Source organism: Ischnura elegans, chromosome 8 (genome assembly GCF_921293095.1).
Source record: "Ischnura elegans chromosome 8, ioIscEleg1.1, whole genome shotgun sequence".
Lineage (NCBI taxonomy): Eukaryota > Metazoa > Arthropoda > Insecta > Odonata > Coenagrionidae > Ischnura > Ischnura elegans.
The window spans coordinates 73,351,920-73,367,477 of NC_060253.1; the positions used below are offsets into that span (position 1 = coordinate 73,351,920).

At 38.2% G+C, this 15,558-nt stretch overlaps 1 non-coding gene across 1 annotated transcript; it reads right to left on the bottom strand.

Moving 5' to 3' along the window:
- Positions 1-12,096: 12,096 nt before the first annotated feature.
- Trnas-gga lies at positions 12,097-12,169 on the bottom strand. Its single transcript has one exon. It is a non-coding gene; the product is annotated as a tRNA-Ser (tRNA).
- Positions 12,170-15,558: the final 3,389 nt, after the last annotated feature.

Below are 15,558 nucleotides of genomic sequence, written 5' to 3' on the forward strand. Positions count from 1 at the left end.
TGTCCCAATTCCTTGCCAGAGTATACATTCAAATCATATGCATATCCAGTCATTGCATCACAGCGCTCCCAAATTTTTATTCCTCGTTTTATAGGCTTGAGGGGAAGATATTGCTTTAGAGCTGACCTGCCCTTGAATTTCGTCATAGATTCGTCAATGCTCTGGTAGGGGCTTTCATCTCTAGCCTTGGAAAATGTATGTTTTAGGCAAGATATTACCTCATCAATATAGTATGTCTTTGAGGAGCTGGCAGGTTGCTCAGGATCTGTGAAGTAGAGCTTTGATATAAGCAGTTGAAACCTGTTTCGTGAAATGGCTCCTTTGATTGCCTCATTTCCCAAGGAAGGAGTATGCGACCAATAGTCCGAAATGCTTGGAACTTTATTGTAGCTCATCACGAGCATGCATCCAAGAACTAACAATATCTCCCCTGGATCAGTTTCACAGAGATTGACCAAATTTTTCTTCTTGCGTAATATATCCAAACGTTTGTTAGTACACTGGCTGATAAAAATGATCAAACTTCGAGGAAACACTTTTAGAAAGTATGCCATTTCGTCAGATGACATATCCAAGTTGCATAATGAGGCTGTTCTACGATGTAATGTCACAGTGTGTCTAGGAATAAATAATACCTTCGGTGGAGACCAGCATATTTCACTAGAAACCTTTTTTTTAGATGAAGCCGGATAAGGAACCTCATCGCCACTCACCCCGTGCAGGAGATTGACACCATGAGCTTCTAACGAACTGTCCTCAGCATCCTGACTCACTCCAGAGCAGTCACTATCACTCTCTGTACTACTTTCATGTTCGGGCTGATATTCCCCATCTGATGAGTCGTCCGAAAAATATTCTTCTTCAGATTCATCCAGTATTTGGCAAAGCTCTGCTTCAGAATATTTCCTTTTATTGCTCATTTTTCACGTCTAAAAATAAAAAAATTCTGTTGATTATAAAATTGGATATTGTGAAATTATTGCAATATATTTGCTGAAACTTACTTACCAAATGGATAGAGGAGTCGGGAAGGAAGATATAGTTGCACACTGGTACTCGATTAGAAGATACAGATGCACACTGACATGTAGAGTTCCCATAATGACATGTTGTACAGTAAAATATATTCATAAATGCCACTCTAATTTCAGTGGATGCGAAATTGATAATTCTTCACGTAAAATGAATGCTGTCAAATGATTATGATATGTGCATACTATAAAAATGAGAAGTATAACTTTACAAAATAAAGAATATTCAGTACGAGCGTAAGTTCACTGGAGAGCTAACGGGTGACGACCAAAAGGTATTTCACTAAAGTAAGGTAGATGCTGCTACCTGTTGCCGGAAATTCAACCTAAATAACAATTGGTACCAAAACAACCATTGGGACAAAAACATATGGGTTTTTCCAAAGCTTTTGCCCCATTGGTATCTCAATACTCCTTTGTGGGACATATATGTCCCGTTGGTAGTCAAAGGGTTAACGTCCCATCCGACGGACGGAGTGCTGCGCTTGAAATGTCCTCCACACAACACTCAAGCAGGGATCGGGCAGTCTATGAAAATTCTCTGCCGCTGCCGGGATTTGAACCCGAGCCCCCCGGGTGGGAAGCCAACACTCTAGCCTCCACTCCAACCCGATCCCCCCTAATCACGAACATCTCATGATCATAAAAATGTCACTGATGTAAACAAGCAGGTGCATATTCTTGCAAAGACACAACTTGCCAACGGTTAGTTATTCCTATATTGAATCTATGAATATAAATGTAAGGTTAAAACAATAGAAAAATAAAACTATGAAATGAGCTGTCCTAGCGAATGCCGCCATCAATTATATCTAGAGAGACACCTTTGCTATCCCTGATAATATGAAGTAAGAATGGCGTTTAAAATTTCTATGTTTTGCGGTCTACCTGTTTATCCTTTATTTTCCTCTCATGATCACGTCTGCAAATGCATCTAATCATAGGTCGTCCTTTGCATTCTTCCAAATAGGTAATTATTTTGTTATGTACCTTAGATACTGGGTGGTGGAAGCTTGACTCTCGGGCCTCAAACTCACTTCAACCCACAATAATATGAAACTTATTATATAACCAATAGTTTAGTATACTTGTTTTAAAAAATATTTTTGAATGGTGCTTAACACCGAATTTTCGGTGATCGATTGTAGTGATTCTTTTATCTTAGTCGAGGAAACACATTCTGGTGTACTATTTTATTAAAAAAGTAGAATACCTTTTAATAACTTATTTAACGTTATCTAACATAAAGAGTTAGAAGTCATCGCATTGGAGTTCATTCAAATAGTCATATTACTATCAAACATTTTAAAGTACACCCGTAATTATTTTAAAATGTAAATAAGACTCGAAGGTCATAACCAACGGAGATACAACGATTTTGACGGCCTCCATATGGTACTCGAGAAACAATTTCCGTATTTTCAGTCATGAATCTAATTTTTTAGGCATTAATAAGTATTCCAAAAATGAAAATTACTTTTCCGGAGATTACACACCCATTTAGCAACAATCGTCCAAATAGCATTCAATAATGAAGATACGGGTAGATAAGAAACTTTAATTTAGTGATCGGTTCAAGTAAATACATATCAATATCACATTAAAAAATACTTGGAAATTTTAATTAAAGGCTATTAAAGTGATATACTACCATTAAAATATTAACGTGAAGGGTGAAGGAAATGGGTAAACTCTCATTCCGTAATTCATTGAGCTAAGAAGAAATGCAGTGCAAGTAGATAAATTGAAGAAATAATAATCATGTAATTGTATAAATGAAAATCATGATATCAATCGTTTCTATATTCAACTCGTATTAACGCTTTCTGACTCAGAGCTGCTTCTGGGAGAACACAAATTTGAAGAATTCTCATTTTTTTAAGTGAAAATAATCTACTCAATCAAAATTATTGTGGCAGCTACATATTTCACTAAACTTTACAGCACAAAATAACACGTAACTTAAATCTCTCCTGAATAGAACTGAAAATACGTACATTTTTGATGCTACTTAGAAGCAACATTGAGTTATGATGGGTTAAACTAGAGCAAGGACATTAAAAAAGTTAATTATGATATGAGAGACTTCTATATTCAAGCATTCTACTCGAATTAAACTAGATTAAAGACTTGTAACTTGTTAAAGGACTTTAACTTGTGAAAAGTATGGTCAGCTCTAAGTGAGGATTGAACCGATGCTTTTCGCTGTTTCCAAAATGCGTAATCCCGAGTCTTCGTTATATGGAACGCTAAGTCCGTTAAAGGGTGACGTTTAGGAGGCCATAAGACTTTTAGTGAGTTCCGAAAGGAGTAAAAATATACCGGATTTGCGTCAACGGGGAATTTCGCTTCTAGAGTGGCTGATGCAATTCAGCTCACGATTTACGAGCGTTTTAACTTGATAGGGCGAACTTCAATTCCTCTCCATTACCCATAATCCCCAGTACCGAAAACTCTAATCCAGACGCAGTAGGCCCTCGAATGAGAAATAAGACTAAATGTTCATGTAATAACCTAAGTTACTCTCCAACCACTGATAAGATAAGCAGGGTGTTTTAATCCACACCTGATCGGTAAGCTTATGGCTCAACAAAATTCACTCCAATATTTGGATGTGGGCAACAAAAAAACTTCCAATAATTTAGCCACAATATTCTCGCTGACCGAGGATATTAACTGCAGGCCATGTGAAGAATATCGACTGTTTTTACTTCTTCTTATGAATAATAAAATAATAAAATTCTCGTGTCACGCTTTTTTGTTTCCAACTCCTCCGTAACGGCTGGACCAATTCCTATGAAATTTGGTGTGTGTGTTCAGTGGGACTGAGAATATGTTGTAAACTATTTTTCATTCTATTCCAGCGCCCAAGACGCCCTGAAATAGGCCCTGAGCATAGCCACCTAGAGAGAAGGCCCGATCGGTGGCATGTGACGTCACTGATTGTAGTGCTACCGCCAGAGCAAGTGGCCGTGGTGCTGTCTGCGACGCTGGTTCAGTCACCGTAATGAAAAGATAATGTATGCCTATTAAACTCAGTCAATAAGAAAATAGTCTGCGGGTTCCGAAGAAATACACGCATAAATAGAAATATTTTCAAACTGAAATGATTCTTAATATTGCGTCTAATCCACTTTTTATATAACCTCACCGTTCTCCAGAAAACAGAAAATATTTTATAACTGATTCATTGACCTGTCACGGTATCTTCTGTTATGGAAGTTAAGCAAGAAGTATTTACGCCGAAAATAAAATATATGTCGTTAAGTTTTTGCTTAAACGCTTAAAATCCTGCCCTAGAGCCTAACTAAATAAGATTTTTTAATGATAATTGCCCGTGAAACATAAGGCCGTTGACACAACTGCTATTATTACGCTTGAACTAATCAAAATGCAAGGAAAAATTACGTATAGACCAGTCTTACTTACTAAAACGTACCCGTACCTGGCGCTTAAGTATTTGAAATATTATTTGGGATGAGCAAAAGTCTTAATATCACTCCAGTAGACATTTCCATCTAATAAAAAAATCTGAAAGTTCTGCCAAATCACCAGCATAAATAATTGTATAGAAAAACATGATATCTCTTAAATTACACTTCAGATCTTGTCATAAAGTTCGTTTTTAGTGACTGCAGACCTTTTTCCTTTTGCATATTTAAATTAATAATTAAAATTAATTTAAATTAATTAAACAAATACTATCTAAAATTGTTTTAAATAGACTCAAAGGTCATGCACAAGAAATAGTAGGAGACCATCAAGCAGGCTTTATGAAAGGGCGATCAACAACAGACCAAATATTTATTCTAAAACAACTGACCTCAAAATACTGGGAATATGACAAAGATATATTCTTAATGTTCATTGACTTTAGTAAAGCTTACGGCTCAATAGACAGACATAGACTTTGGAAGATAATGAAAAGATACGGTGTACCTGACAAAATAATTCAGTTGTCAAAAATGTGTCTGAATGAATCTAAAGGTAAAGTAAAAATAGGAAAGGAATATACAGATACATTCAATATAAACACTGGAGTGAGACAAGGCGATGGTCTATCGCCACTACTATTCAATATAGCACTAGAAGAAGCACTTAAGAAAACAAGAAATAGTCAAGGAGGGGCAAGAATTCCTGATAAAATAAACCTTCTAGCGTTTGCAGATGACGTAGCCGTTGTAGCTGAAAACAAAAATAATCTTCAAGCTCTGACAGAAATACTAATAAGGGAAGCAACAAAAGTAGGCTTACAAATAAATGAAAGTAAAACCAACTACATGAAAATTAGTAGACAAGATGATGAAGAAGACTACTTAGAAGTCTTAAACTACAGGTTCCAGAGAACTGATACCTTTAAATATCTGGGAGTAACAATAGCTAACAATAATAGAGAAGACATTGAAATTCGTAACAGGCTCGCAGCTGCTGAAAGATCATACTGGAGCCTAATCAAATTATTTAAAAGTAAAATTCTATCAAAAACCACAAAAATAAGAATGTATAAAACCATAGTACAACCTGTAGTTATATATGGATCAGAAACGTGGGCATTCACCAAAAAATCTCAGAAGAGCCTCAGTACTTTCGAAAATAAGATATTGAGAAGGATTTTTGGACCGATAAAGGAAGGAGATACATGGAGGATAAGGAAGAATAGAGAATTGAAAGAATTGTATAGGGAGCCAGATATTGTGGGCGTAGTAAAAAGTAGGAGGTTGAGGTGGCTGGGCCACATTCAACGCAGAAATGAGAGAGAAATGATAAGACAAGTGTAGAGGCAAGCCAGAGGGTGGGAGACCGCTAGGAAGACCAAGGATGCGATGGATTGACGAGGTGACGAAGGACTTGAGAAGAATGGGAGCAGACATAGAGATGGCAGAAGACAGAAGTGCATGGAGGCGCATGGTTGGTGAGGCCAAAGACCACTTAGGTTTACAATGGCCACAGTAGTAAGAGTAAGTATATTTAAATTAATGATAATGGTCACATTAAGTTGAGACATATACCATTGGAAATAAAAATTTATGCAAATTCTTATTCTTGCAATCGAATTTAGTTTTCCACGTGATTTACGGTGACTTTAGAAAAACACATTCAAAAAAAGCTGAAATTTCAGCGTTTTCGGCTTACTGTCCCCTTGACGACCGTCAGTATTGTTTATGAAGTTTGACACCTTTTTTATCGATGCAGTTTGCGATACCACCGAAGCTTTACGTTATCCACTTGAGTTTTTGAATTTCTTGGATTTGCCAGGATTGCCATCGCACCGTTTACAACAAGGTTGGATCTCCAGTTGAATATGCTTCATCATTTGTTGAAGAGTAGGATTTGAAATTCATTGATTGAGATAATAAAAGTGCAATGCATTCAAAAAATGAATGTTTAGTGTTTTGTTATTTTTATAGGTCGTCATTGTTCACAGCGCTCTATTCCTCTTTAGGTCATATACCACAGGCCCACACACAATAACTCAGTTATTTTTTATTTCACTACCAAAATATTCGCTAGAAATGACCTATATGGCAGAACAACGTTTTCCGGGTCAGATAGTCTCTTTATAACAAAGTTAAGTCCCGAAATAAATCCTTGATGTAGTCTTTAAAAGGTTCAAGCGCTTTCAGCTAAAAGTAATGGCCTAATTCGTTTTCGGCCATTATTAATACTCTAATAGTGCGTGCAAAAGTTTTGGGAATCATTTTCAATTAAAATATAAATATATGAAGGTAGGTAAAATAATAAAATAACAAATGCATTATCAGCATACTGTTTTTTAGCATTATAATGCTAGAAAACAGTATAATAATGCATATGTACTTCAATTAGGTTGTGAGCTTTTTACAGAGAACAATGCCAATAAGACGCAAAGGATCTGGTTTGGGCTGTCAAACGACTAAATCTACTCGGATACGAAATATAAGAGTCCAAATAACAGACGAACAAATCCAACAGGAAAAGTAAGATGCGCGTGTGAACTTGGCGAAATAGGGTGAATCACAATCTCAATAGGTACGAGCTGCGCGAAATCACCAAAGACGATTAGAACGAAGTCAAGCGCGTCAATTGGCAGTTGACACACGTAGAATAATTATCCAACAACGCCAACAACTACATCGTGAATTTACATACGATTCATTCTGTCGTCTAGCATTCGAGTACGAGCCCGATATTAAATATTGCGCTCATTCGAAAGTGGAGATTGGTGCTATAGACAAGGATTGTCCGCATTGTAATGCGCTGAAATTCAAAAATGAGCCAGCCAGGATGTGCTGCGCATCAGAAAAAGTGCAACTACCGGAAACTGAAACACCACTAGAACCATTTAACGGTTTACTTATCGGTACGGATCCCGATTCTAACCTGTTCCTGAAGTCAATTCGAACATTCAATTCATGTTTCCAAATGACATCGTTCGGAGCAACAGGAATAGAAAAAAATGAATCTGCAAATGGTCAACAATTGAATTCAACATTCAAAATTAAAGGCCAAGTTTATCACAAAGTGGGCTCATTGCTGCCAATGCCAAATGAACCACATAATTTTTTACAAATTTACTTTATGGGCGGTGAGGACTCCGAAAGCGCACTCGCCAATCGCGTGGATGCACGTTGTAGCTACAATAACCTGAACTCACCTTCCGCCAGACGCATAGTAGCCAAGCTGGACGCTTTGTTGATTGAGCCTAACGAACTGTTAAAATTATTTAAACCACACGTGAAAAAATTACAAAGTGACAATCACGCTATTGTCATCAATCCTGCTGGAATACCAGCTGGAGAGCGCATTCGTAGATTCAATGCACCTGTTGTTGATGACGTTGCTGTAGTCATGGTTGGCGACCGTACAGCTACGCGAGAAATCGTGATTCGAAGAAGGAATAATAATCTTGAGTTCATTGCTGATACACACCGTTCGTACGACGCTCTCCAATGTCCCCTCATGTTCTGAAAGGGTCAAGACGGATATTGCATAAATATTATATAACGGGATCCCGAAACAGGAGCCGAAACAAACAAGAAGGTTAGCTCGAAGGATTATTATGCGTATCGTCTGATGATTAGACGCGGTCAGGACAACGTCATGCAACGGTGCCGTGAGCTTTGCCAACAATTCATGGTCGACATGTACGTGAAGATAGAGAGCGAACGACTACGATGCTTACGATATAATCAACAAAAGCTGCGTGCTGAAGAATACATTCACTTGCGAGACGCCATTGTGAGCAACGCTAATACCGCCGAAATTGGTAACTCTATAATTCTACCATCATCGTACATAGGCAGTCCTCATCAAATGCAAGAATACATCCAGGATGCTATGACTTTCGTTCGCGAATACGGGCGGCCATAGGCGGACGTGCCCCCGTGCCCCCCCCCCCCCCAGATCCTTAAAAATATGCAAGATATTTAACACGGTCCCATTATGATTGCGTTTGTTTTGTATTACGAGGTATCCTTGTGCCCCCCAGAAAGAAATCCTGGATCCCCCCCACCGGACGGCCGTGTTTATTTATTACGTTTACTAGTAATCCAAAATGGCCCGATATAACATCTTTGCTATTTCCAGGACAAAATACAATACATCGTCATGATATTACAGCACGTGTGTTCAAACAAAAATTGAAGTCTTTAATGAGCTTCATTACAAATATTCGGTCGCACACGTTGCTGGATGTATCCGGTTGAATGGAAAAAACGAGGATTACCTCATGCCCACATTTTGGTTTGGTTAATTGACAAAATACGACCTGAAGAAATCGATAGTATATTTTCCGCGGAAATTCAGATACGTCTGCTGATCAATTACTGTTTGATATTGATACAAAAAACATGATTCATGACCAATGCGGTAACCTGAATGGTTCATTGCCTTGCATGGCAGATGGAAAATGTACAAAGAGTTTTCCTAAAAATTTCACTAACGATACGATCACAAATGTCGACGGATGACCAATATGTCGCCGAAGAAATACATTGTCGCCATTGGTGGGCAATCATTTTCAAAAAATGTCAGCAACACAGAAATTGACATTGAAATTGACATTGACAATCGTTGGGTGGTGCCATATTCGCCTCTAATGAGTATACCATTCAATGCTCATATTAATGTTGAGTTCTGCAGTTCGGTGAAGAGCATCAAAATACATTTGCAAGTATGCGAATAAAGGAAGTGATATGGCTATATTTCGTATTGAAAATACGAATGTTAATGCTCCTCAAGTCAATAACAACGATGAAAATACGCTCAACCAAATTGGCCGGTACATCAGCTCAAATGAAGCTGTTTGGCGTATCTATTTGGTATCCAAATTCATGACCGGGATCCAGCAGTTATTCATTTAGCCGTCCACCTTGAAAACGGCCAGCGTTACGAACGAGACAGCGATTGATCGTGCTATAAATCCACCAAAAACTACACTCACCGAATTTTTTGAATTGTGTAATCGTGCGGATGCTTTTGGTGTCTTTGCATGAACACTACTCTATTCAGAAGTACCACCAGGGGCGGATCTAGGATTTCTTTCTGGGAGGGGCACAAGCAAGGCTGTATCCATGATTTTGTTCAGGGGGGGGGGCATAAGGATACCTCGTTTTACAAAACGAACGAATTGATAATGGGACCGTATTAAAAATCTAGCATATTTTTAAGGGTCTGGGGAGGGGCACGTGCCCCCGTGCCCCCCCCCCTGGATCCGCCTATGAGTACCACGCTATTTCACATGGGCTCAAAGAAAAAAGTGGATGCCCCGCAAGCAAGGCTTGCCGATTGATGCATGTTTATTCAAATCAAACACCTTGGGGAGAGCATTTACAGTCAATCCAAGACAGACTGAATGTTTTTATTTGCGACTGTTGTTGGTTATGTCACCGGCCCATTATCATTTCAAAATATACGTCAAGTGAATGGAAAACAGTATCCAACGTATAAAGATGCATGTCTTGCACTAGGCTTGCTGGAAGACGACAAACAGTGGGACTGTATGTTTACTGAAGCAGCATAGAACTATGAAGTAATACAACTTCGTCTACTATTCGCTAGTGTTCACTACATGTTTCCCAATCCGAGCAGAGACGTTGTGGCATAATCAGAAAGATTCAATGACTGATGATATATATTGCATAGACATCGTACACGGTGTAACGATCTAACTATAATATTCAGAGACGCTATGTACAATGAGGCATTGATTGCAATCGAGGATCTTTCCATTGCCATTGCCAATTTACCAAATGGAAGTGCATCTGATTTAGTGAATACTGAAATGAATCGTGAACTGCATTTCAATACTTCAGAAATGGCAGCGATTGTTACTCGCAATGTCCCGCTACTGACTGAGGAACAAAGAATCATTCACGACCGCGTAATGCTCGCAGTTTCGGCAGGACAGTGTGGATTCTTTTTTTTTTTTTTTTTGATGCTCCAGGTGGAACTGGCAAAACATACCTCATTTCGCTCATTCTCGCCGAAATACTATCAAATAATGGCATCGCATTGGCCATTGCATCATCTGGTATTGCAGCAACTTTATTGGATGGAGGCAAAACAGCTCATTCAACATTTAAGCTGCCTCTAAAAATTCTGAATAATCCAGACGCAGCGTGCAATAAAAAAAAACAATCGTCCATGGCCTCAGTGCTGAAACAGCGTAAAATTATCGTCTGGGATGAATTCACTATGGCACACAAACATTCGCTTGAGGCAATGAACGGGACCTTTAAAGACATAAAAAACAACGGCAAACTACTTGGCGGCACTCTGTTATTACTTTCAGGTGATTTCAGACAAACACTTCCGTCATTCCACGTTCAACGTACGCTGATGAGATCAACGCTTGCTTGAAATTATCGCCACTCTGGTGCAATGTTGAAATAGTACAGCTAAAAGTTAATATGCGCGTTCAAATGCCTCGAGGCATTGCGCGTTCAAATGCCTTGATCAAGATCAATCCGCTGAAACATTCTCAAAACAACTGTTAGATATCGGCGATGGAAAATTAGCTACATTAAAAGTTAGGAAAATTAGAATTACATGAAAATACTGGATACATAAAATTGCCGACCGATTTCTGTACCATCGTTAATTCGCAAAATGCTCTCATTGGCCAGATACATGCCAACATACATGTGCATCACTTGAATCATCAGTGGCTGGCGGAAAGAGCAATTTAGGCAGCAAAAAATAAGACCGTCGACGACTTGAATTTCAAAATACAACAGTTTTTGCCAGGGGACTCGGTGTCATACAAATCTATCGATACAGTTTGCGATACCAACGAAGCTGTAAATTATCCAGCAGAGTTTTTGAACTCATTAGATTTGCCGGGCATGCGCCAACGCACCATTCACAACTAAAGGTTAGATCTCCAGTCCTTTTGCTTCGCAATTTGAACCCACCACGGCTGTTAGTAATTAAAAACTTGATGAAAAACGTGGTCGAAGCCAGCATTTTGAATGGAAAGTTCCAAGGAGAAGATGTATTAATACCGCGAATCCCCATTATTCCAACAAATGTACCAGTTTCATTCCAACGGCTTCAATTTCCTATTAGATTGGCATTCGCAATGACAATCAACAAGTCACGAGGCCAAACGATGTCTGTTAGTGGCATAGATTTGGGCACACCGTGTTTTTCACACGGACAATTATATGTGGCATGTTCTCGCGTGGGCAAGCCATCCAGTTTGTTTTTGTCGGCTGAAGATGGACTCGCAAAAAATATCGCACATCCCATTGCACTAGGAGAATGGCAATGTTTATTTTTTTAATTTTCATAATTTGTGATACATGCAGTTTGAAATTCATTGATAAAGATAATGAAATTAAAATGAAATTAACAAATGCTTGGTGTTTTATTATTAATACAGGTCGTCTTCGTTCAAACCGCGCCATTCCTCTTTCAGTCGTACCTATACCACGTCCCCACACACAATAAGTTAGTTATTTTTTTTATCCCACTACCAAAATATTCACTAGAAATAGTTTATGTGCCAAAACAACGTTTGCCGGGTCAGCTAGTCTTCATAGATAAATACACCAACGGATGAAGTTCGCCATGAAAAAATATTTGACTTAGCCGGGATTCGAACCCGGATCTCCCGATTTCCGGTCAGGCGTGTCAACCAGTTCCACCACCAAGCCATTTTCTCAGAGCGAACGTCGGGAAAATGGCTTGGTGGTGGAACTGGTTAACACGCCTGACCAGCGATCGGGAGATAAGGGTTCGAATCCCGGATGAGTCAAATATTTTTTCATGGCGAACTTCATCCGTTGGTGTATTTAACTTTGCACCAGTGCGCGTGATTGCGTACTAAGTCACTTGTTCCTGCAGTGCTTAGTCTTTATAGGTAATCCTCAACAATTGACCTGAGTAGACTCTTTCGCTCCTTGCACGCTTCCACGCGAAAAAAAGTTTAAAAATTAACCGTACAACAAGATTATTTTCAACAGTAAAAAGTGCGGGAAAAAAAGTTTAAAAATTAACCGTACAACAAGATAATTTTCAACAGTACTGCAGACAGCTCCCGCACGACTAAAACCGTCTAGTGTGTAAGTGTGCAATGGTTTACGTGGATCACTAAGCATAAAGACGATACGGTAGCCGTGTGGCCCCATTGGCATTGGACGGCTACAATGAGGCCAAAAATCGTGCCCGTGTCTTAACCGTGCAATGTGAAAGGTCTCGTACGCTTCTTCAGTGGACTATTAGAAAAAGTCCCGTGCGGTTTTTTCCCGCACGGGCGAAAAGGTATCATGTGCAAGGAGCGTTTAAGTTAAACTTGTAACAAACTTAATCAACATCCTTTTCGTGTAATTGGATTTAATTGTGTAATTTTGAATTGTGATGGAATTATTTTGAAATAATTTCCGATTTTACTTTTTAAAAACTTTATTAGAACTTTGAATACATTAAAAGGCTGAATAACTACCCCACAATATCTTCCGAAGCATGAATATTGTCAGCTATAAACATGAATGTACGCCATGTATTTAGTTAAATACACTATACTCGCGATGTGTAGATTAAACTACACATTTTGCATAATTTTTAACTATTTTCCCGCAGCTGTGAGAATTTAATTTTAAATAGATACTTGATAATTTTTTGTATTTCCATCGATTTGAATTTATCTCCACGAGATAAATACATTTTTGTGACCTCTTAAGGAAATTTGTTGTATTTAAATTATCCATATGATTCATTGCTTGCCTTACGAGAATAAAGGAGAATAATTTTCCTAAATTACGCTAAAATTTTTCTTTTTCCGTTTCGATCGAAGTCGACTCATTTTGTAATCACTGATACGCAATATTGTGCGACTGAGAATTGTAATATCATAGTCTTAGAGCGCGTTCTTTCGAGTGGGAAAAAGTAAATGTTCATATCAAAGCAATACTTTATGCTTAAAAAGGAACTTTTAATTTAAATTAAATCCAAATTAGGACTTAAAACTTAATATTTTTAACTCTCTATTACTTAGAATTATATATTTTTCATGTTTTCTTGAGAGTTGGTCAATTAACCACTCATCTGGGTATGCCGTATATATACGCCACGCCGATTTAATGTTCATTTACAATGGATATGCTGTGATATTCCATCACACACCTACTGCAACTCGTAGATGGCTCCATTGAGGTCACTTTCTGCCCGGCATATGATACTTCAGACATTTTTTTATGTACTTATGCGTCTCGTAGCATAGCTCTGTCGCTGCATTGCGGGTTGCATTCTAATTGCCCCTTGACGTATTTTTATATGTACCTTTATTTTCACCGATTTTCATGCGAATGTATCTATTATTTTCACTCTCCTGCATGTATTTTATTGAAAGCTTTGCTATTAGTAAACGCTCCTTGCTGCTTCGGTCATAATTACCGATCCCATTCTTTTCACACAGCTTTGGTCGCTTTGATTGAACTTTTTTTGCCACTTGTAGCATACCGTAGATCAGGATAAACTATAAAGTGTTATGAATACGATTAGCTTGCGCAACCATCTGGGAACGAAGTTGCCAAACTGAGAGACTGAGTATTGTAATCTAACCTTCTCTCAAGATAAGCAGCCTCCGCGTTGGTTATAATGACTGAAGCGGCGCTCCAGTGGGTGAATTCGGCGAAAATACGGCGGAAAGGAACGTGTTACAAATCCTTTACTTGTATACAAATACTGCCTCTTTCCTTGGCAAGGAAAATTGAATGCTATCTCGACGGCTTGAGTAACAAGAAAGACTCATTTTATCGCGTACTCTTTTCTACCAAGCAGCGTGTTTTTTCCGAAAGGAATTATTGTTTCTCTACCCTTGTAATCCTTCGCAGATGGTGGCGATGGTGGTCTGCTCAGTTATTCTCTATGAGCAGGGTAACTGAATTGGATATCTTTAGCTACCTAAATAGTCCTCAGATGTCTTTGAGCATTGGATTGGAAGGTTTTTCGCGGTTTTGGGGATTTGGAGTGTGAATGACAAGTGAATGTTTTATAAATGTTTTGAAGTTCTCTCGCTTTTGGAATAGGAATAATTTCTATCAAGTTTGCTCACGTTTTCTACTATGGTTTCATCGAATAAAAGAAATCGATCTGAACCTAGTGCAGACGAAATGGCTCACATTTTAGAAGAGAGCAAAGATGAAAGTGCGTCTGAGTATCTGGATGACGATTACGTCAACACTAATGTAAGTGACAGTGAAAGTGATGAAAACGACGATCTTTTGGAGGTGGAGGTTACCAATCAACCTGGGTATCCTTACGTACTATTATCCTTCCGGCTATCCTTACGGTAATTAATTACATGTATTTAATTCTCGGTAGGCTTTTCTGAAATATATTTCCTTCTTTACGGCTGATAACTTTATCAAAATCCAACACATGCCTTATCCCAAAACCCTTGATTTAAAGTGATTTCATTTTTGTCACTTCTTTCCGCGAACCAATAAATACAAAATAATAAAAGGCACATTGTCATGTTTGTGAGGCATTCTACAACTTTTTTGTGCATCTCTGGGCAAGTGAGTTCAACTGAGAAAAACCGAAAATGGTTGTAATATACTTCAGAATTCATGAAATAATTCACACGAAAATAAAATCATGGCCTCATACCTGTATTTTACCAAATTGCACGTTTCGCATAAAATTGAACTGAACATGGTATCTTTTTTTGAAAAGGCTTAAGCAATTTCCAAGAAATATTTTACCTGCTCTTGTTACAAAATTATAATTTTGAATTAATTAACACATTTTCATTGAGTTTCGGCTACAATCACTAATTACAAGAGGGATCCACTTGAAATATTATCCAGTAAATAATGTTTACTTGAATTGCTTCAATGTTTCATTCAGCTTATTAGGCGTAAACGCATAGGCGTTTTATTCAGGGCGGTTATATTCTTATGCTCGATCTTATCATTGCATAACATCTTAGCTGGATGCTAGTCACAATGGAAAAAAGAAACACCTACAGTGTTCGTTTTTAGCGTAGAGTGACAGTTACATTTTATGAATCGTTGCGCGGGCATTGTCATTGACGGCTTCT